Source organism: Micrasema longulum, unplaced genomic scaffold (genome assembly GCF_059751315.1).
Source record: "Micrasema longulum isolate JH-2025_06_02 unplaced genomic scaffold, ASM5975131v1 h1tg001172l, whole genome shotgun sequence".
NCBI classification, from domain to species: Eukaryota; Metazoa; Arthropoda; class Insecta; order Trichoptera; family Brachycentridae; genus Micrasema; species Micrasema longulum.
Window position 1 is genome coordinate 45332 of NW_028278359.1, and position 24590 is coordinate 69921.

General features: G+C 31.6%; 1 long non-coding RNA gene across 1 annotated transcript in view; it reads right to left on the reverse strand.

Annotated features, from left to right (window-relative positions):
- Positions 1 to 254: 254 nt before the first annotated feature.
- LOC148276632 (uncharacterized) overlaps positions 255 to 24590 on the reverse strand; it is a 58797-nt gene continuing 34461 nt past the window's right edge. Inside the window, exon 2 of the long non-coding RNA XR_015823689.1 lies at positions 255 to 1308. This is a non-coding gene — a long non-coding RNA (uncharacterized LOC148276632). The remainder of the gene's footprint in view (positions 1309 to 24590) is intronic.

Consider the following 24590-nt stretch of genomic DNA (forward strand, 5'->3'; position numbering starts at 1 on the left):
TTCATTGCCCAAAAAAATTATGTTCAAAACTCGCCTATTTATCGTAGCTGCTACAAATTTAATTTACTTTGTACCCATTTAGATATTTTTAATACAAAATTTTGTGACTTAAAAAAAAATTTTTTGAAACACTGTAAAATGAAACATTTGTCAGTGTGTAATAAGTTTATGTTCCTTTAATTATGTTTATTTTTTTTTAATACCAAAATCTTGAATTGGTCTACTATATTATGAAAATCTCTCTCCTCCACTTCTTCACTCTATTTCCTCATCCCTCAACTTTCTTACGAGCTCTTTTTTTTTCTCATGTCTTGTATAATATATTATTTTTCTCTTTACTGTGTAACATGTTCTCTCATTATATTTGTGAAAAACTTTAACTGGATGTATGTACTATTTTTTATATTTTGTATTCTTATATAACAACTGTTGTTTTTCCTTAATAAATAAAAATAAAAATTAAAAATGTTTCACATTTTGTAAAATGTTTTCCTCAGCATGGCACACCCCAGTGAGGGAACATTATTCTGTATAAAAAAGAATACAAACAATGTTAAAGTATAAATAAATTGATAAATTCATTTCTACCGTTTGAAGATTTAGAAAAAAATATTTATCAGTGTTTGAAAAATCATTAACCGGATGAATTACAATAATTATCGAAGCGGCTGTAAGAATTTTCTCTTAGGATGTTTTCGATAGTTTTTTTATAAAGGCAATTTTACTTACGCGAACAGTATCTCGGCTCATCACTTTTGTCCCCGCAGTTATCCTCCCCGTCACAGAACTTATCCAAAGCTATGCATTGTCCTGTATCGCAGTAAAACTCACTGAGACGACAAGGAGGTCCATCTTCTATACTTTGTCCTAGCACCAAAGACACCGAGACACACAAAAACAACACAAACAAATTTATGGTGTCACAAACATAATTAGTTTTCCCGCGCATTTTCACAAAATTTACCCAAAAACACTATGATTTCAATTTTCCCGACGCAACACCCAATTTTTTAAGATTTTACGCTTAAAATGACGTTTTAATCTCATCAAAAAAGTGTATTTATCTCACATAATAAAAATATATTTCTAAGATGCGCTGTGTTCTTATAGTATTAATCTATGAAGAAGCTGATATTTTTTTACGCAGACACTAAAAACTTAGTTATATTTATTGAATACATACGGAACGCTTTAGCTTTATTTTGTTTATTTTGTTGTAGAATATTATTTAACTGTTTTAGTTACTTGTTTCAGAAAGTCCATTCACTGTCTTAATCTTCTTGATCAGCATCGAAGCGTCCATTAAATCTGAAAAAAATGAAAAAAAAATATTTAACATATTGCATATAAACGTTTTACAATATTTGAGTTTGTTCAAATGTTTGTAGGCAAAATTCTGGATTTCACCCCCTCGGGAGTCATTAAGATTAACAGATTACAACAGGGATGTAGAATACCTTAAATAAGGGGATATGGAAGTCTAGGCATTTACAAGGCTTATGACCTGTCATCGGCTGGTTTAAGTTGCCACTTTACACACTGTGTAACATTTAGCATTTTGCCTATGTTTTAACATCCATATTTCTTCAATTCTTCCATTTGTTGATTTTAGTGAATCATGATTATTTTTTTTTTAAATGTTTTTTTTTTTTAAATTAATACAACGAACGTTTCATAAAATATATCATATACTACAATATGTTTATTATTATGACCAAATCCTTGTTTATAAGTTCTTAATATAATTTACCACGGAGTTCGTTGGTAAAGATTTTAACAGAGAAGGAGAAGCTATTTAATAATGTCATATGACTGCCCAAGAGCAATGCGTCTTTGTTGCAAATCTATCAAACGAAAAAAAAGATTTTAAGGGAAAACATATCCGTCAAATGCCACAATACTCAAACCGATATTTTACTGGTTAACATAATATATATCCAATAAAACACAAAATTAACTGACAAATTAATGGTCTACATATTAACAAATGTCACATAACTAAAACTGATATGAATGCTTAACATATTGATGAATGTTATGATACGAAATATATATTTTGATGCCATAATCGAAATATAAAAGTCCAGAAACCGCGTACACGCATCAAACTGAAGCCGACTAAACTACTCATGAATGAGTAGTTTTACGTTTTAGCCATTTGTACTCTGTAAACGTCGCTTAGTACGCAAGTGCCGATTAAAATTCCGTGTTATGTCGTTTATAAGAGTCAAAATACTGCTGGGATTAAAGGGGAATAGGGTAAGATCATATTTCATGTGTAAGTAGCGAAATAACAAATAATATTATTTAAGAATTAGATTATTTTACTTTCTATCAGATTGATTATATTTTTTTATTTTATTCAGAAAACATACAGTCATACATAATAAGTATTAAAAACAATATTTTTTTTAACATAAAAACACCAATTAAGTTTTCATAAATTATGCAAAAGATATAAACATTAAAAGTGACAAAAAAATTAAAAGTAAATAAGAATTTCAAGTGAGAAAAGAATAATTGTTGACATTTGCGTTTTCCATGGGGATAATAAATTAAAATAAATGAAAATACCGAATGTACACTCCGAGTCATCCACGCACACATATGAACGCACATATAAAACATACACAAACATATACATTACATGCGGCACATATACATAGAATAAACCACTCAAGATGCACATTCAGCAACTATTCCAAATAATCGACCCCATGAAGAAATTTTCTGTATAAATGCAACGTGCAGTTAAAAATGTCTACATCAATACTGAGTCCATTATAATTTCTACAGGTACGTCTAATGAATGAATTCGAGGTAGTGCCAAAGTAATCGAATTTTTTACTCGGCTTTCTATTAACAAACCTCAGTATAATATTAAACGGTATTAATTTACTTAATAACTAAATGATAACTCAAAAATTGGACCGACAGAATGAGCTTCGAAATTGTTAAGACGCGGGGGACATTTATCCGATAAGTTTTTTTTAGTTAATGTTTTTTTTTTTATTTTGAACATAATTCAAAAAGCTCTGAACAAAATAAAAATTAGTACCCATAATAATTTTGAAACCAATTTTATTGACAAAAAGCTTGTTGATGCAAATTTATTATCGAATCAATGAACGCTGAGGTCACAAATGTATAACATTCTGATCAAATTATTCACTAAGCCACGTTCTGATATCCTGCAATAAGGTATGGTATCGTGTGTGCGTTTGATTTGCTTTGTGTAGAAGAACAATTGAATTACAATAGAACATCACACACATACGATTATTGCAAACTGAACATTAGTGATTACATTACGCGAATATCGTTTGGAGCATATAATTATAAAGTTTGGCAAGCACAATGGTATTTTAATAAATACATTTCATTTTCAGGGACGGCTCTTTTTAAAATTGTTTTATTTCACTAAAATTTTAAAAAAATAATTTATTTATGAGTTAAATTATAAATTTTTCAAATATTATACTTATAACTCCTATAAATACGAACTTTTACTTTTTATAAGAAACGCACAGTGAAAATGCATGAAAGCTATTTTGACACTATTTTTAAAGCATACATAAAAACTGAAAAATATTGGATTTTAATAAAACTTTTGAAACAGCACATGTTGAGACCATAAATAAAAAAAATAACATTGTAGTAAAATTTTAAGAATTTAAACTACTGAAATTATACTTGACAATTTGGAAGCAATACACTAACATAAGTGAATAAAAAATTCAAATACTCCAAGTTAGTTTTAGAGTATTTTATATATTAATGAAAAATTTAGTATTTTATATAATAATGACTTATATCTGTACAAGTTCAAAGGAAAAAATTATGATGTAGGCCAACGACATTTGACTATTCTATAAAAATCAAACTGTTGTAAACAAAAAATACATAACTATGTTGACTAAATGGGCAAACAGAAACATACTGACACTGAAGGAAAAATGAGTAATATTATCCCTTTTGGAGAAAAAAAAAATGCTTACACAAATAATGAACGACTAATTGAAATTAAACATGTTTGATACTTAGGACTACAAAAAGACAATTGACATGGACAATTCATAATAATTTAATGAGCAGAGTGGCAAAATAAAATGTCAATGTTGGCATATGACCTTTTCTAAAAGCGGCCAAGGAAATTTTTAAACAAACGAAGCAATTAAATGTAACTGAACTCTTTCAACTAGAATCCTTAAAGTTTGTTCATAAATAAGGCACTGATGCAATTATAGACTAAGAAATTAAACTTGAAAAAAAATGTACTAAACATGAACCCAATACGAGAATATCAGAACAATATCATATGAAACATTCTAAAACGAGAAAAATGAGACTAATAAATCAGGGACTAAAATTATATACCAGACAAAAATTAGAAAAAAATCAGAGAGCCTTGACAGAGAATATTTGAAATAAAATCATTAACAACAGAATATGAATATTAAAAACCTGTTTTTTTATTTAATGAAATTAATTTAATATTTTACAAAAACTTTTAAAAAGGTCCTAACCCTATGAAAAATTAAGCTTTTAGTGACGTACAATGCATACTGAATGCTTTTCAATAATTTTGTTCCGATTGCATTAAAAATGCAATTTTAATTAAGGACGTTTCAGAGAATAGTTTATATTATTAGTCACATTTATATAAAACCAAAATATTTAAAAATGAAATTTTGTTTTGCCTATTAGCTTCATATTATCTGTTTTATAATTTTGTAAAAAAAAGAACGTTTTATAATATTCACCAAATACTTAAGAAATACATCAACTTCTCAAGCCTTTAGTAGAACAAAGAAGAACTACAATGAAAAATATTTCAAGAAAAATGACGAGATTTTATTTTTATTTTGAAATTTAGTCATGTAAATTTATTTGATTTTCAGCTTTTATTTAAAAATGAAGTTGGACACTAGGAAATAAGACCATCGGTCTTATTTCATCCGCCCTCCAGGCCGTAATTTATGAGCGTTTTTGGGCCCTCGATCTTATTAGCGTCAAGGTTCAGAACAATTTTAAGGCGATTACAAGAAAATGATAGCAAAAACTTGAAGAAATCGCACAAAAAATGATCTTTTTGAATACATGCCATCTTCTTATCATAGCCACACTCCCAGTCCCTTTTAAACATAGGTATTTAAACTAGTACGTTTTCTGGACGTCAGGCAACTGTACGCTAGGCCACTTCTCGTTCACACACATAAAAATGGTGACAGTAAATATAATACAATCCATGAAATAAGATTAAAAAAGATACTATTATTTGTGTCACCTAAAATAGCCACATCGTTTGGTCAGAGGAGTCATATGTACCTTGCTACCAAAATTTACAATTGACACTATACTTCTTGATTCAAAATTAAATACAAATAAACAGAAATTTCAATTATTTGTTAAGAAAGGGCTTCTGGATTTGGGTCCCGAGAACAGCCTTGAGATGGTCACACCACCAAAAAAGTAGTCTATTTGAACTCGGAATAACTATTGTTGCTGGTCTAATATTTTTATTTATTTATGTTTGTATCTATAAAGTGTTTTAATTATCATATAAAGTATTGTCGTTTATGTATATTCGTAGGTATTTGTGCGGAAGTTGGAGAAGCAGCAGCTGGTCGGTGAAGAGCAACCAAAAAACCCGCGACGGTGGCATGCTTCTCGGCTCAATATCTGCACAGTACCTATGTGTATTATATTACTACAGTTATGTTTTTTTTATTTATCATTATTGATTTAAATATTAATGTACATCTATGCATACATTTATGTGTGCGTATATATGCGAATATATAAATACCAACTACTGTAACTAGAACATAAATACTTTAAATAAAAAACTAGATACACAACTAATGTAAATAAATGCCTCAACACGGGTTATGCCCAGTGAGGTGTTCATGTAGAAAATATATATATATATTTATTTTAATGAAATAAAAAGCGTCTGGAAACAATGTTTCGTTTTTAAAATTATGTATGCATATTTGTTTTGTTAATTAGTTAAGGTTTGACTAGATGTTCAAATTTAATTTGTAAAACTATATCAAATAAATGCGATACAATAAAAATAATTATTTTTTTAATGTTGTTTTTTTTCTATTGTTAACACTCGCAGGTACTTCAAATTAAAATAAAGTTTTATGCAAGCGTTATATAGTCAGAATTTGTTTTATACAGGCTGCCCGTTCCACAAAGCAAAGTCAGTTAATTAAGAATGATTTTTTTATGAATCATGAAAATGTTTTAAGGTTTTTTTAAGAATTCGTATATTTGTTTTAAGTTTTGCTTTAAACTTTACATTTCTCAACCAACACTTTCCATGCTTTTCTTCATTTTAGTACGCAAAGTCGTATAACAGGGGGCGTAAAACTTTAACGTAGGTAATAAAATTTCAGAATGGATTTAATCTTAGAAATGAGACGAAATTTTGTTTTAAATGAAGGAATTATATGTTTTTATGTTCGTTAAAACGGCTCAAATATAACAGTTTTTCACTAGTTACTATGTGATATATTTATTTAGTTATTGATCTAGCGGTTAGTTTGTTTGTCTATCATGTAAAAGGTCTCAATTTTGAAAAACGTTGACATGAAAAATTAATTTTTAAAAAAAATGTTCATTTACTTTAAGAAAGATGGATTTTTTTGAGTAAAAAATATAAAAGGTTAAACGTGTGCATGGTTTGTATTCTTCTATTGGCGTTTTTTTTAAAAATGTTTTATTGAACTACTGTAGACAAAATATAAAATTAACAGTTTAGCCTTTAAACATCTTTATTTTTTAACGAAATGTATTGTAATTTTTATTTGTTTTATTTCTTTGTTTTTAGTATTTACGTATTTGTTTATTTTTTTATTAAAAAGGACATTTTTTAAATTTTATATTAATGGTTCAATATTTTTTATAATCGTTATGTTTTCTAATTTGCCTTCATTCAAAATTTTTTGGTTTTAATATTATTTGAATTTTTTGAGTATCGATTAATGAAAAAAAAACACGTTTTAAATAGAAGGTTGGATTGGGTTGTGATCCCGTGGCTAGTGTTGTGGACTCACAGGCCAGAAGCCCGAGGTTCAAACCCCACTCTGCCCCAGCCGGATTTCTATTTTCTAATAGTGAGTTATTCACAACTTTGAATCGGGTTGTGGTCCCGTGGCTAGTGTCTCGGACTCACGGACCAAAGGTCTGTGGTTCGAATCCCACTCTACCCCAACTTGATTCTCATTTTCTAATAGTGAGTTATTTACAACTCATTGAAAATGGCCCTCAAAGTTAAATATTTGGGTAAATCATAAGAACGCAAATATTTCTTTTTACAAAAAAAAAAAACTTGTTGGCCACCAAAATTGAATTGAAAAAATATTTTTAAAATCCCTGTCTTAACATAGCAATTCCCTAGCTAGTCGAGACCTGAATTAAAGAACCTTTGTACATTTTAAAACTGTGAAATAAATAAACGCATTCCTTGTCTGTTAACTTTTGTAAAGTAAAAATAAGAGTTTGTTTTTACACAACAATCTTTCATGGCTTTTTTAAGCTAGGGTTTCCTAGGACAGCGGTGCCCGTATCTTAACGGCCGTAGTAAACGGTAATGCGGTGGACAGCCGTCGTAACAGTGACTAGAGAGTGGTTTTATTTTTTAACGGCTTTATCAACACCGTTTTCCTAGGAAACCATTTTCTAGGCACCGTTACGACGGCTGTCCACCGCATCACCGTTCACTACGGCCATTAAGATACGGGCACCGCTGTCCTAGGAAACCCTAGATTTTCTGACATGAATTTTCAATTAAAAAAAAATGGTGCCAAACGGGATAATGAAACTCTGCAGTTTGCCTACCATATACCGCATCTGAGGACTAATTCTTTTTAAAAAAAGGTGGTTTTCCGTGCGAGAAAAGTTTCGTGTTCGATACGTCGCCTCTTTTATAATTTTAAACGAATTTTTTTTTTGTACATTTATGGCGTTTCCGTTATTCGCCGGCGACCTTTCTTGCGGGGGTTGAACATCACCATTGGATTGATGCTGCTCATTTTGCATGCATTGCTGCTGTCAAGTGGTTGTATTTGGCATCATACCGAAGGATGTCGTTTTACCATCGCCACCAGCAGCCCTAAACCTTATCATTTTATTTCCTAGTGCTTGATTTTTCTCCCTTCCATGTCGCATATAAACCAATTGTATACCAAAATGTTCTATTTTACTTTTGAACTTTGTCAAATCGGCAAAACTAGACATTTTTGATGCGGAAATATTGCCATCTACAGAATCCTAGGTATTATTTTTATTTAAATAAAACCTGTAACATCATCAGATCCTTTATTCGCCTCAAGAAGCTCCCTGTAATTTAGCTGACTAGGCATATTTGTGCTTAGCATATATTACATAGTTAAATACTAGAGAGACTGCATGTCCACTACGTACCGCTAACCACATCCGAGGACAGAAATCTCCTTGGTAGTGCCCACATACACGGGAAAATGCTCGTTGCCGAACGAAAAAAACTGCCCGAAAGAGCTCTCAGTCAACTTGTAGCCTTAGCACCTTTATACGGAAAGAACGTTATCAAGAAGTTCGTAATGTAAACTTGATTATATTGAAAAAAAATGTTAAGTACATGTTTTACTGACTAGGATTAAATTGAATGGGCATGATTAACTTGCCAAACTGATTACGATTTTTTTGAAAAGCCTAGAAATTATTTTTGGAAGCCATCAGATCTGAATATCTGACAAGTCCTATAACAAGGCCACATATAGTAGCTTCTCGCTACTATATGTGGCCTTGTTATAGGACTAAAAAAAAAAAAACAAGGCCACATGTAGTAGCGAAAAGCTCCATTCGGCAATCATCATAGAGATATGAAAAGGGACAAGACCACAGGATGTGTTCAAAAGATTGATTGGGATACTTGCAGAAGCGCGATTGTTTTTTACTATAGTCATTTTACATAGTAATGAAATTAATCGTTTGCATATACGAGTACATGGGCACTTACATAATTTAATATTAAGCACGCCTTGCTTAATATATTATATCTAATATCAAGTGCCTATGGGCCTTAGCAGAGGTAGGAAAGGCTTCTAAATTTCATCCCATATTACATAATTTCATAATGCCTTTAAACCCTTTCACACGTGAATTATTTTTGTGGATATACAAAGTTTTTCGTACTCTGTGTGTACTAATTTGATTTTTTTTAAATGTTTTATAATTGAGAAATTATTAAATGTTCATGTTTCATGAACACAGGCCTTCACAGTGATAAAAATTGACAAAAATCATAAGAAAATAAACTAATCATCACACCGTTTTCCCGTAAGATTAGGCAGAGAAGATAGAACGCCATATCACTCTGTCGGACCTCGCTTCAGAAGAAGTGTAGAAACACTAATATATTTTGTTGGATTTTGTCATGTCAAGTAGTTTTTGTTTTCTACATCTATCAACATTCGGATCATAAATCCTTTTAGCCGTTCTATCACTCAGCGTGTCTAAACCAACGCAAATTACTTTCTTGATTTTGTCGAAAATGCTTATCTCAACCTTACATAATGTACATATCTCGATATTTGAACACCCATCGTACATAGTTCTACCACACATTCACCTGAGAGTTTGCATTTCGACAACATTCAGTATACTTTCATAATTAATTTTCCCATTCCATACTTTGCTCTCATACATCAGGGTCAGAACCAGGACACCATTGTGAACTGCTAATTTTACCTTTTACAACAAACCCGTGTTATTATTTAACAATTTAATACGTTTAATCAATCAAATTAAATACAATCAATAAAACTTGACAATATCATTCAAAAGGACAACATGAATTTGCTCCAAAACAAACAAACCAGCCAGAAGCCAGCTGTAAAATTAAAAAATCACTTTTTTTTAATGTTGACTAACAACATAAGCAGAAAAACAGTTACAAATATCGGTAGTAAATAACTCACTTAATAAACGGTCAAAAACGGTCGGTAAATCAATTTTAAATTTCGTGTATGTTTAAATGCACACCCGGGATGAAAGGGTTAATCTCGCATACGTTTCAAACTACCTACTAGCATTACGCAGGATCTACAGCTATCAATTAATTTTAATCTAAACTTCATTACAGCCACACCCTTCCACAACCCATATTACTAGTTAGAAATTATTGCTAATTACAAATTATTTTATAAGCATGCTAATAGAAACAGCATAGTAAATGGTGTTTGCAAACACTCTAGAAAGTGAATATTGGATTATATTGCAAGTTAAAAAAATATTTGTTTTTTTTGCCAAAAATTAATTTTTGTTTCCCATGTTTTTTCAAAATAACGCTTTTTGAATTCTACCAAAAACTTCTCTTTGTCTTAAATAAGACATCACGCTATTTCTTTGTAAGGGTAGGCAGAGAATATATAACGTTATTTTACGACTTTGAGTACAGATTTCATTTTCTTTACATACATACATATGTAGAAGTCACCCGAAAATTCTCAGTGTCAGCTGACCCACTGTCATTTTAAATACACGCAGAAATAAAATAACACATTTCTTGTAAGTAAACAATTAAATATCAAATCATTCAACTGGTGTCAAACCGCTAAGAAACAAAGAATTAGTACACGACCTTAAAATCTCATCCTGAAGTAAAATGAACACAGGACAAAATGATAACATCTTCAGTGCAGTTATAGCGTGTTGTTCAGACAAGCACAGTCAGATAACACAGCTAATCTGCTAAAACATGTACCTTAATTATTCAGTTCATAAAATGCAGTTTCAACATGTACAAACACAGTCAGTCAACAAAGTCAATCTGCTACATCATGTTGTTCACTTACTAAGAAATAAAGTCTAGTCGGACATACACACAGATAACACTGTCCATCAGGACAACTTCAAACAATCCCAACTGTGTTCAGTGATTCATCATAAAACGTCTACGCAGTTACTCTTTAGTGTGTAAAGTTCCAACTTAAACCAGCCAACAACAGGTCAGAAGTTAGGACTTAGAAGAGATGCCTAGACTTCCATATTACCTTCTCTAAAATGTTTTTATTCAAAATCAATAGTCTATTTTTTGGTCACAATATTCATAATCAAAAGTACACTTGCTTAGTAAAATAAGTATTGTATGTGAAACTGTTTTTTGTATTAAAAATTAATAAATCAAACTAAACCAAAACAAAGGAAATGTATGCAAAATAATGCACGGGTTTTTCCAGTGTTATAATTAAATATTAAATAAATAAATACATTTTCGCCATAGTTGTAATTACGTTCAGAATGATTTGTTATGTTATGAATTTCTGCACGTTAATTTAGCAGTTGCTAATGTGATGAAATATTCATTTTGATTTCAGGATGCGAATGCTATTAATTCCATCACTAATTACAACATTCGTCCCTCAAGCTGCGCCATGTTGTATCCAGCGCTCAAAATTACAAACCTCAAAATTATAAATTTCAGAATAGTAAATCAAAAACGAGGAAATGGTTTGTTCATACGACAGGATAAACCATGAAATAATTCATTTTATGCGCATCGTTGGCATCTGTACCAAATTTGTTTCAGAGCAAACAATTTGATAAACTTAAATTAAATTTTAATAAAACCTAGAGTAAACAATTGATTAATGACTTGTCATAAACTGATGTTCTCGTATTTTATTTGTATATACGTGAATCAATTAAGAGAAGAAGGGGTGAAAACCTCCAAAAATGTGGTTGACCCCTTTAATTCCTGAACACAGATTTAGTAGTTTAACAAAAATAAAAATATTTGTGCTATTTAACGCTTGAAGACGATTACACATTTCACTTGTTTTTTTTTTAAATTGCATATATAAAAAAAATAGTCCCATAAATGTGTACCGTCAGGGTATTGCAATACACGAAACTCGAAAAATCTTCATGTATCTGAATTTCGCTCAACTAGGTTCGACAAAAAGTCTCTGGAAAATATTGGCCATTCCCAATTGAATAAACTGCCCGATGAACTAAGAAACGACATGTCGAATGACAAATCAATTGAAAAATATTACTTAAGTCTTTTTGAAAGTAAAAGTTCTTATGTAATTTATAAAGATAATGTAAAATACTGTGTTTTACATTTTAATATCATGTTTTCTTGCTATTTTGGATTGTATCAACTGATATTATGTATTGTCACAAAAATGTTTTCATTTTATGATTATGTACCGCCTCAACTGAGTTTTTTTTTTAAACTCCTGGGAGATTCTAGTTTATCTATTAAATGTTTTATCAATAATAAAAATCATTGGTCACTTTACACGATCTGTAACATTCACCATTTTGCCTATATTTGAACATCTATAGTCCTTAAATTCTTTTATCTGTTGATGTTTGTAAAGTTAAAGAACTGAAACCTTTATTAATGCGTTTGAGATTCATCTGATTTAATTATTTCACTCACATACTATCAACGTCTGATAACATTTTTTTTCCTCCATTTAAACCAGCCAATGACAGGTCATAAGCCCTGTAGATCCCTAGACTTCTATATTCCCTTTTCTCTATCTCTGTTGTAATATGTAAATACAAATAATTTTTCATTTTTTTCTGGGGAAACATTTTTATAAGCTGATTTCTGAAAGTATGTAGATAGTAAGTAGATAATGTAATATACTCCAAATATACTGAAAGAGATCAGTTTGTATGTTCCCAATAATTATTCTAGAGCAAGATCTCTTGCACTGTTTTACACACCCAAAAGCTTATAAATGCAAAACAGAATTCACCCATTATTAGGGCAACGCGATTGCTGAATACGGCTTCTGCGGATAATATGGATCTATTTTTCCGTGCATATCGGCAGTTAAGCAGCTGTCTGCTTTCTATTCATTAATTTCTAACTTACATTTACAGTCTACATTACGTAAGGAGTTAAACAGCCCGTTAAGTAATGCAGACTACAATTGTCAAACAAATAAATAATATTTTTTTTAAATAAGGTTGAAAAGAACAAAAAAAAAAATTATATGGATACATTAAATAATCAGTAGTAAAAGTCAGAATCAGATTATTGAAATACTCTACATTTGGTTTAGTAACGCTATTCCTATGCAGAACTGGGTGCGAAAGGGAAATAATGATGATTTATGGGATACCTTGTTTTAAATGAATTACAAAAACTATACGAATAAGTTTAAATTTAATAAGCCCTTCAATTGAAAATTAAACATGTAAATTTCATTCATTAATACCGTTTTTATGATTCGATGCTTTGTTTAAAATTACATGCCGACATGGAAGATATTAATTATGCAAAACATCCACGCTTCATAACACGGAAAATGTGGCCATCTATCTACCTCGTTTTTATACCTGGCTACAAGATACACATTGAAAATAACAAAATCAGGTTCCTGAATTTCAAACCGAATCGCAATATCTATCTATCTATGGGCGGGTGAACAATCGCACAAGTCAACTTTATCAAATAGGGAAATAACACGTTTTTTTTAAACATTTTTAAAGTAAAAAAGGTATATAAAATACTGTCATATTCATCATTCATTCATCATTATTCATCATCATCATTCCGTTTCCGCACCTAATGATGCATAGGACACTGCATTGGTACACCAATTAATCAATTAATCTTAAAAATTTTTTACATGAAGGTAAGATGATCAGTCTTACGCTTCAGGTACCAGGCCAGGGACAATGAAATATTCTTGTGCGAAAACACCCTTTTCAATAAATATTTCACATCAACCATGTCGGAAATCGAACCCGAGACCTCTTGCATGGCAGGCTAACGCGCTGACCATTACATCACGAGGCCGACGCTACTTCTTAGTTGCATAAAAAATATTTTTAAATTTGTTATTTTGAATTCCGCAAAAATGGTCGTTGCATTGGCCACGCCTCTATACGTCACGATCCATGTTCATTTTCAACTTTGTACCAAACCAATGTGATAACAAAAACAATTGTTCTAATTCAATTTCAATTTTTAAGTCTTCTATTTAATTTATTTATCTATCGAATCACTATGTAAAGCGCCCTCGAGGTATTATTTTTATTACGATAATGGCACTTTATAAGTTATCCATAATAATAATAAAAACCATTTAAACTTTTTTAGAACATCGTCACAAATCTTGACGTCACAACTATCAATGCCAAACATGTCAAAGGCATTGAAGGTATCCTGAGGGGTGGGGACGACGTGTTGGCCTCTGTCCATACGTCCTCCTCCCCCCTCCTTAATCTGAATAGAGTTTATAATATTTATAATAACTTTCCTCTATGCGCAGCTGACAGAGTCCCCCAGGGCTCTATAACTCTCTCCCCTCAATGCCAAACATGTCGCGTTTTCCTAGTGACTTTTTTAAAATTATTTTTTTTTAAAGCTATATATGAAAACATTTCTTCACAATATCTGTATTGATTTTGAATGTACAATTAATTTTTCTAAATCCTTTTCGTATACTTTTATCGGTATTCGTAGAACTTGATATTTCCCCATTGTTTTTTATTTGATCATCTTGTAGTACGCAACTATGTTCACACGTGCTGGCAAAATGCGTAAGTCATGTAACAGTATTAAGAATAATTTTATCAATGTTCTTAATTACACAAATTAAATTGAATAGTTTTCGGGTACAAAAAACGTTTTCTCGAAGAAGAACCTTTTCTAACTCTGTGCCTTAAACGACTTAACATTTAAGAGTTATCACTTCAATATGTTTTTCAGATTATAAAAAATAGTATTTTGCCTATAAATATGGAGAGAAAAAAAGGACAGTCTCTCAATGTGAGATTTGATTCTCGCAATGTTTGAGACACAAGAAACAGTCTCCTTAAAATTAAGGCATTTTGGCTTTTATGATTGCTTGTGATTTGTGATTGCCTTTGCCTCGTGGTGTAGTGAGTAAGACATTTGACTGACGCACGGAGAATTTCGGGTTCGATTCCTGGTGAAAACACAAAAACTTAACGTGACTTTTATCAAGCCTAGATTTTATGTGCTGTAATTGGGCTCTCTGGTATGTTGTAGTGTAAAAAAATAATATCAATCAATCGAAGTTACTATGTCTGCATGCAATCTACCTACTTGGGAGTCTAGGTTGAGCTCGGATGTTTTAATTTATTTATTTTTTTATTTCATTGTGATCGTTTACTTTTGCACACCCAGTGGTGCATATGGCACTGTTTTGGTATACCAATAATGCAGCATATCTGGATTATTTTTATTACATGAATGGTAGGGTGATCAGTCTTACGATTCAGGTGCCAGTTCAGGAACAATGAAATACTGCAGTAAAGAGCTACATTTGAATCAAATACTTTAAGCCTACTCTGCTAGTAATCGGTAAACAAATTTTCGGACAGTGTCCAATTTCAAAAAATTATTTAATGAAAAACAATAATAATACAGTAAAAAATAATAGAAGGAATACAACAAAGCAGGCAAAGACAAGTTAATACATTAGACAGGCATTATGGAATCCAGGTTCATTCTACAAATATACATTCAATTTATTGGGAATATTTCTTCAGCCTATTTGTAAAAAAACTCAATCAAGATAGAAACTCAACTTAATCAAGATTGTTACCTGATATTAATAAAATGAATAAAAATGCCATTGAAGAATTACAATTTAAAATACTGCATTATTTACAGTGTGATAACTTACAGATTGAACATACAAAGTAATGTATTTTTCATGTAGAATAGTATTGATTTATGTTTATGTTTTACACTGTTTTTGTAAAACATAAACATAATATCAATCATCATTATATATATCAGTCTTACGATTTCCGTGGTTAAATACTTAAAACATTTACTGTACGCACAAAGGGTTTTGAGTTTGATTCACAGTGATATTTGAATGAGAAATTGAATATTTTTCAAGCCAGGGTGTTTTGTACTGTATTTCAGCTTTGTAACCTGTTATGGTTCAAAAAAACAAATGAAACTATAAGTCAGCCCGAAACGCAGGGTGATTCCACTGCTTATTCCAGTTGTAATAAATTGGGGTCTCTATCATGAAACCTATTAATGATTTGTCGGTGACTGCTAGAGACAGGCATCGGCATTTTCCACACTTGTTTCAGAGCACAGCGAGATTCTTTCAATATATCAAGAAGGATAACGGGATAGCAGGATATTCCCACCCATATTCTGTGTTTAAAGGCTTTTTCTGTCGTTTTTGTATCGAACACCCGCCTGGGGAGAAGTTTGTGCCTGAACGAACCGAGAGAAAAGAAAAAGAGTGCGGAATTTCATGTTTTTTTCCCCACCCTCTCAGAATATTGCGGTAACAATAATCCAGGGATTCGGGTCTTTGTGGCTTTCGAGTATTTTCAGAAATTTCCTGAAACAGGGAAAAACAATTTGGAAAGTAATGTTTTTTCAATAAGCAAAATATTACTCGCTCCTCAATAATACCTGCGCATTATTGTGCCAAAAGTTTGTTTATTTAAGAATTAATCAACAAACCGCTTTGTAGCGGTTGTAAAACTTTAGGAAATCCGTAGGAGTTTGTTAAAAAATGTTATTTTTGTAAACAGATAATTCAAAGAGGCATTACATGTATGTACAGTAAGTAGAGCGTTAAAAAAATCAATGGTAAAACAACAACAATGTAACAAGATTACGTTTATAAGGAAAATAATAACAAAAATATAATTAATATGAGCATTAATTCGGTTAACGCGATTCGAGATCCAGGAATAAAGCTAGAGTTTCCTAGGACAGCGGTGCCCGTATTTTAACGGCCGTAGTGAATGGTAATGCAGTAGACAGCCGTCGTAACGTCGACTAGAGAGTGGTTTCCTAGGAAAACGGTGTTAAATGGTGTTGATAACACCGTTTTCCTAGAAAACCACACTCAAGTCACCGTTACGACGGCTGTCCACTGCATCACCGTTCACTACGGCCGTTAAAATACGGGCACCGCTGTCCTAGGAAACCCTAGCTTAACTCTTGTACTCACGATTTACGTTCTCCACTCATTTTAAAAATATCAAAGAAAAAGCTCTAAGGATGTTAGGATTCCAATATAGAATTTGTAAACCTTTTAAATACATAATGTAAATTTATCGATCATATGTTTATACAATGACAAGCCCGTAGTTATTTGGAATTTAGATGTGTTGTCTGTTTACCACATAAAAAGTACAAGACTCACATGAATTTAATTCAGTCTATGCAAAAAAAGTTTCTTCGTAACAAAACATTGAAATGTAACCTGAGCATAACCCTTCAGTTTTGTGATCAGCGCTAAGAATATGTTGGTATAGATAAGTTGGAATTTAGGAGACAGATTTTAAACTTTATATTTCTTTTTAATATGATTGATTGTAATATTGACTCTACATTTCGTTTAAAGAATGTAACTCTGAATGTCCCCAGTTGGCGATTGATAGCGTAAATTTTATATTCCAACATTAAATAATAATATGGCGTACTTTAATGCATTATCACGTACGTTAATATTTAATAATTATGTAGAAAGTAATGCTGATATTAATATCTTTAACGATACCTTAAATATATATATGCAAATGCAATTTAAAAATTCAAGTAGTCCCTTATACGTATTAGTTAGGTGAAAAAAGTTGTAATAACCTGCTATTATATATTTTTTAAATAACTTTAGTAATATTAATTGAATTTAATTAAGCTTGTCCATTTAAAAAAAAAACCTGTTTGATTCTTATATTTGCATTATTGTAAAACCTAATAGTTTCAATATGTTTCTCTTTTGGGTGATACCGTGTGTGTTGGATTTGTTCCGACATTTCGGTTACCATTGCAGGAGCCATCTCTGAGGTAAACTGATTGTTTTGTAGAAAAAAGTGTGTGTTTAAGTACCAGAAATTTGTTCCGTGTCGCAGTCGGCAGTAATCACATTTCTATTATTTTTTGTAATATGTAGTGCTAGGAACCATGTTGAGTTTAATTTCAGCCCGTCGTCTTTGTTTATGTTTTTTGGGTGTCTATGTACTTCAATTGCCTTTTTATTATTTGTGCACTGTAATTAGGTTTATGCCAAATTTTCGGTGTACATGCGAAAAAATATCCGGTGTCTATAAAGTGTTCCGCAATTGCAGATTTTTCTGGATGCCCAAGTTTACACGCTCTTTTGTGTACGTCAATCCTTTTCTTTGTTGTGCGCCCTGTTTGTCCTATGTATGTATACATACTTTATCACATCCTGGTAACTAGTTTATAAACAGCTTTCGTTTCCTGGGGATTCTTATCTTTTGGGCTCAATAATGGTTCTTTATTTTTCCCACAGTCCCAAACGTTGTTCCAATATTATGCCTACTGCCGACTGCGACACGGTACAAATTACTAGTACTTAAACACATTTGTTTCTATAAAACCCTCAGTTTACGCTAAAAATGGCTCCTGCAATGGTAGCCGAAACGTTGAAACAAATCCAACACACACGGTATCACCCAAAAAAAAAACATATTGATAACAGTGACCGTGAAAACCTTCGCACCTATTTAATCTAATAGTTTGTTCACAATAAATTTTTCTTCTTTTTCTTAGCGTATTCTTCCATCTTGAAAGGCCCCACCTACTTACTCGGATCTGTTTAAAAGGTTTTGTGGCCTCTTTTCAAATCCGCACATTGCAAAATCATTTTTTTAAATGTTGCAATGAACGGTAATTTTCAATTATTAAAAAAAATATTTTTTATAAATTTTTTGAGTATGCCAAAATGAATGTTTGAAGAACATTTAAATTAATGATGGAAGATTTTATGAAATATGGATGTTTGAACATAGGAAAGATGGACACCTAAAATTTTAAGATGGAGACCTTAGGAGAATAAGAGAGGCATCGAAAGACCTAACAAAAGATGGTCCGACGACAAAGTCGCTGTGGGGGTTAAAAATTGGCTGCAAGCAGCAACCGACCGAAAGAAATGGAAAGATATGGAAGAGGCACATATCCAGCAGTAGATGACAGAAGGCTGATGAAGAAGAAGAAGAAACATAATCAAAATTGCGAATGTTACCACTTAAACCAGCCAATGATAGGTCATAAGCCCTGTAAATGCCAAGTCTTCTATATTACCTTCTCTGAAATTTTCTCCATCTCTGTTGTAATTTGTTAATCTAAATGACTCTTTAGGGGATAAACTGCAGTATTTTGTCTACAAACATTTAGACAAACCAGCGACAATCTTCCACTTCAGGGAGGGTTACCTTTTTTTTCTTAAAACTTTTAGCGCTTAAAATATTTTTGAGTTATCCCGGATCACTGGAATATGCAGTTTTTATCAGGTCATTGTAAATTTAAAGACGATTTATTTGACAATGTTTGATTATGTCCAAATGCTTGCAGACTGGCTGGATTTCCTCCCTAGGGAGTTGTTCATATTTAGATTTATTTCAACAGAGAGGGAAAAACTTTTCGAGAAGAAATTTGGAAGTCTAGGCATTGACAGGGCTTATGGTTCAGCCGGATGAATCTCACCCACGTGATAAAGGTTTTAGCTCTTTCACTTCACAAAAGTCAACAGATGGAAGAGTTGAGGAAATGTGGATGTTCAAACATGGGCAGAATGGTGAATGTTACACAGTGTGTAAAGTGGCCACTTAAACCAGCCAATGACAGGTCATAAGCCCTGTAAATGCCTAGACTTCCAAATTTCTTCTCGAAAACTTTTTCCCTCTCTGTTGAAATAAATCTAAATATGAACAACTCCCTAGGGAGGAAATCCAGCCAGTCTGCAAGCATTTGGACATAATCAAACATTGTTGAATTACTACCTGGTAAAAGAAGAAGTATAAAAAAATTGGAAAATTGTTTCCAGGCGTTGCCTAGTAGGTGATTTGGTTCAGCCGGATGAATCTCACCCACGTGATAAAGGTTTCAGCTCTTTCACTTCACAAAAGTCAACAGATGGAAGAGTTGAGGAAATGTGGATGTTCAAACATGGGCAGAATGGTGAATGTTACACAGTGTGTAAAGTGGCCACTTAAACCAGCCAATGACAGGTCATAAGCCCTGTAAATGCCTAGACTTCCAAATTTCTTCTCGAAAACTTTTTCCCTCTCTGTTGAAATAAATCTAAATACGATTTATTTGTTTTAAGTATTGTCGAGTCCCCCTTGTGTTGCTGCGGATATGCTAACGAATCTTCAGAAGACATCCTATGGTCTTGTCCTTTTCCCCCTCTCTATGATTACCGAATGAAGATTGGTCCTGTCGGATATACACATCTGGTGTCTTTTAAAAAGTTTTGTAATCATGACGGCGAATTGATCATGTCCAATCAATTATATCTCAGTCAGTGAAGAATTCACTTTTCTCTTTTCCCAATCCAAGGATTCCCACATTTCAGCATAAAGATGTTAAGGATCTCAGATTACAGAAAGCTCCTTCGATCAGCTTTTATTTCTTTGACCGAAACCGAAGCTGCGTCCAAAATTCGTTTTATTAGTCGAAACTGGCTGAAACTGAAATTGAGACTTAGATCAGTCATTCAATGTTTCATTTATACGGCATGTATTTGTTTTTAAAAAAATCTTTCCAACCCATAAACGTAATTATTTATAACTGGATTTGAACTCAAAGCAACCTCATACATTTATCATGCCAGAAAATATTAATTTTCATTGCACCGTATTTTATGCACCGTACAATTTAAGATACAAATTAAGATCTTGGTAGAGAATTTATATCTTTGACTGAACAGGGAACTCTTGCATAATATTACATGAAACTTTAATTTTTAATTACATATATTCTAGAGTTCAAAAAGTACCCTTTGCGAAGATATATTTTGTTCTTCTGAACATAATTTCTGTGTAGTAAATTGTCATGCGCTCTGACAATGCAACATAAAATCATGTACCAAGATATAACATTAAAAAATTCAGTATTTAATGCAATTAGAAGTTTTGTTAAATTTATTTGAAAAATACTCTCTATTTTATAAACCAATCATTATTATTATTTATTTTATTTTATTTAGTTCTATGATAAACATAGTCTTATATATATTTACAACTCAATATTTACATCCAAACTTATTTTAACATTATTTTCGCTATTATACACTATTATACACTTAATATTCTAATTTATAATATTCACTGTTTCATATGTACATTTTCATTAATTATATTCACTATTTATTCTCTAATATTTTTCATATATATACTTTTTATATTTAATTTTAAATATATTTACATTTAATTCATTTTTTATGCTTTCTGGCATTTCCTCAAATAATTGTATTTCCTTGTACATAAGGCAGTTCTGGGACATTGCTTTTGATTTCTTTTCAAGTCTTATATTTTTAGATCCTCTTGTTGCATGGTTATGAAAGAACTCATTATTTTTTAGTATATTTGGAAAATATCTCGGAACTATTCCTTTAATAATTTTGATTATTTCTTTAGCAACATTGAATTTGATTCCTTGATCAATTGTCATGATTTAAATGATAATTATATTTATTCAAAACATAGTTAAATTTTAATTTATTACATATCCAAAAAAAACTCGGTCCATCTCCTAAAATAAACGATTAACTTGTTCTAGAAAATGGAATCAAGTTGTGGTCAAGGGAGATTTGAACCTCAGATCTTTGGTTTGTGAGTCAAAAATAGTACTTTGATCGATTCAAATCAGGTTGTGGTTCCTTGGTGTGTTTTGGACTATGAAGTAGAAGTCCTAAGTGTGAATTCGACAAAAATCAATTGTTATTTTTTAGCAAATCAAAAATTACGGAAAAATAAATATATTGTTTTTTTGGGACCTTATTACAGTACAAAACACCTAGACCCTTAATCTAACACCTTATCGGAATAGAACCCGAACTCTGCGAGCAAAATAAAATGTTGTCAAATCGGTGTTCTAAAATCTAAATACTGAATCAAATTTACTACTTTTTAAGTTCCATTCTCAATAATTAAATCAATTAATTAGAAATTCAGATTTAATTTTATATGGCCATTTTTTGTACTATACTTTCCTAAAATTAAACAATTTACTTTTATTTTACAACGGAGTTTTAGTCCCTACACTTATGTATGGAAGTGAAACATGGAACTGGCAGAGGAAGGATGAAAGCCGAGTAAACGCGGTTGAAATGCGATCTCTTAGACGAATGTGTGGGAAATCAATGTATGACAGGGTTACAAATGATGAAATCAGACGAGAGTGTAATCTGAGTCAAGTATAATTGATAAGATTTAGAAAGGGTCTCTGAAATGGTTTGGTCACGTAGAACAAATGGATGACGAAAGAATGGTAAAACAAGTATATATAGCAAAAATGAACGACAACGTGAGACGAGGACGACCAAGGAAGACGTGGCATGATCAGATAAACCAAAATCTTAGTCTGGTCATGTCAAAGGCAGACAGAACCGAAGGGTATGTATGACAAGATGTATGAATGTGGTAGAAGCTAGGATTGTATGCCAGGATAGACGTGTTTGGCGGTCCATTTCCTCTGCTTCCCCTTACGGAAAAATGGCGTGATAATAGTAGTAGTAGTAGTGCTTTTATTTTAACATTTAAAATTCTGCAGACGACGAACGAGTACATCAGCAAAAATAATCAAATAAATTATTTCATCAAATATTTTATGTACTAAGAAAATAATGTTACAGTCAATTATTTTAAAAATAATAATAGGAACGTATAATAATCTCACCTTAAGTCCTTTATTATAAGTGCTTTTATACGTACCAGTTTAGTAAAGAAACGTTGTGCTACTGTGGCACCAAAGCTTTTTTAATACTCGCAGCTCAGACAATACTCTCCACTTAGACCAATTATTATAGTGCTGAAATTAGGAAAATCCTCTTTTCTGCAGAATAGTATGGTGAAATGTACTTTTCACTACGTTTAATTAAATAATATCGGGTTGTTAATGAGTAGTACGGATTTCATCCCGGATGTTAGATTGAAGTAAGTAAAATTATATTTATATTTAATGTGATAAATTGTAACTTTCTATTCATGGAATTAAGAAGAGTCCAGAAGCCGCATACGAGCATCGAACAAAAGGTGATTTAACTACTCATAAATGAGTAGTTTTACGTTTAAACTCATTAGTTTCTTTGTAGACGTCACTCAGTACGAAAATCCTGATTTCAATTCAACTATGCCGTGTTGTTTTTTTTTTTTCTTTTATAAAGCAAACACACAGTGCAATTACATAGTTTTATATTTTACACAGTAAGACGACACTCTAATAGACCAGTAAAGTTGTGTCCTTGTAAAGTGTAGAAACACTGCTAGGATCTTGAAGAAACAGGATGGGATCACATTTTTATTGTAATTAGCAAATGAATGTGTAACTAGCAAATTCATTACTTAAAAATTGAATTATTTTTCCATCTGTCAGATTGTCGAAAAAAAGAAAATCGACATTTTGTTAGTGTTGCCAGGGTAGTAATTTTTTTTGACCCTTTTTAGCCCCATTGAAGGCAGAAACTAGAACACTTGTCATACCTAGGACTCACCATTGACAAAGATTAAAAACAGATAAAACCCATAAATGAACTTATCAAAGTAATGGCATTATTACATAGCCATCATCATAGACCTCATACCAAACAAAGAAAAAATTATGATATATGAAGATTTGCGAAAAGCAAATCAAGTGACATGATCCTTCTAGGGAACCGGTAAAAATGCAGATCTTACAAGGATACAAAGATAACAAAATAAAATAATGAAACTTATATACAACTTACTCTACGTGACCCCAACAAATAAACTGTATAAAAACACACCAGTTTGACATATTATACTTGACAAAATTCAGACTGAGAAAATTGTACGCAAAATTGCACTGAAAAACATACAAGACAATGACATAACATTAACTGAAAATTCTGTCACATACAACTATAACAACAAACAACAACAGCACTGCCACATTGGAAAAAAAAACAAAGGTAGGATAGTCAAAATAACTTTACAATGGACTTAAATACTACAATGACGTACCTTACCACTTGAAAAATCACACTAGAGATAAATTTAATATCAACCTAAAAAGCGTATCATAACTATACTAACCCGACGCGACATAACATGACTAGACCCTGAATTATTTCTTATTTTAAGCTTGTGGGTTTTAAAAAATAAGAAAACAGTAAAAATCTCTCAGAGATTGGATTACACGTGAGAAGATAAGGTTTGTCTTTCGTGTTAAAGACATAGTGAGATGAGGAAGAAGTAGAAGGCGCTTTTGGAGAGATCTTGTGGACTGCATGGAAGACACGATACTTGCATAAATTCCTAAGACTGAAAACTCCAACAGAAGATGTTTACCAGAAAGGCTGCCGAAAAGAAGAAAGAACATCTATGATTATTTCAGAACAGTCCACCATCACAAACAGGTTATACAACCTAGACTAAAATAAAGCAAAAAAAGGAGCTAAATATTTGTTATAACAGCTGACATTTTTGCACAAAGTCGTGATGTGCTATAAAAAAACCATTGGTATAATTCAAACACATTTTATTGCTTGGAAAAGGTAACCATTACAGGTTATTTACGAGTTCATAAAATTAAGCAATCATTTTAGTGCGTGCTACTGGCTATAAAATTGTAA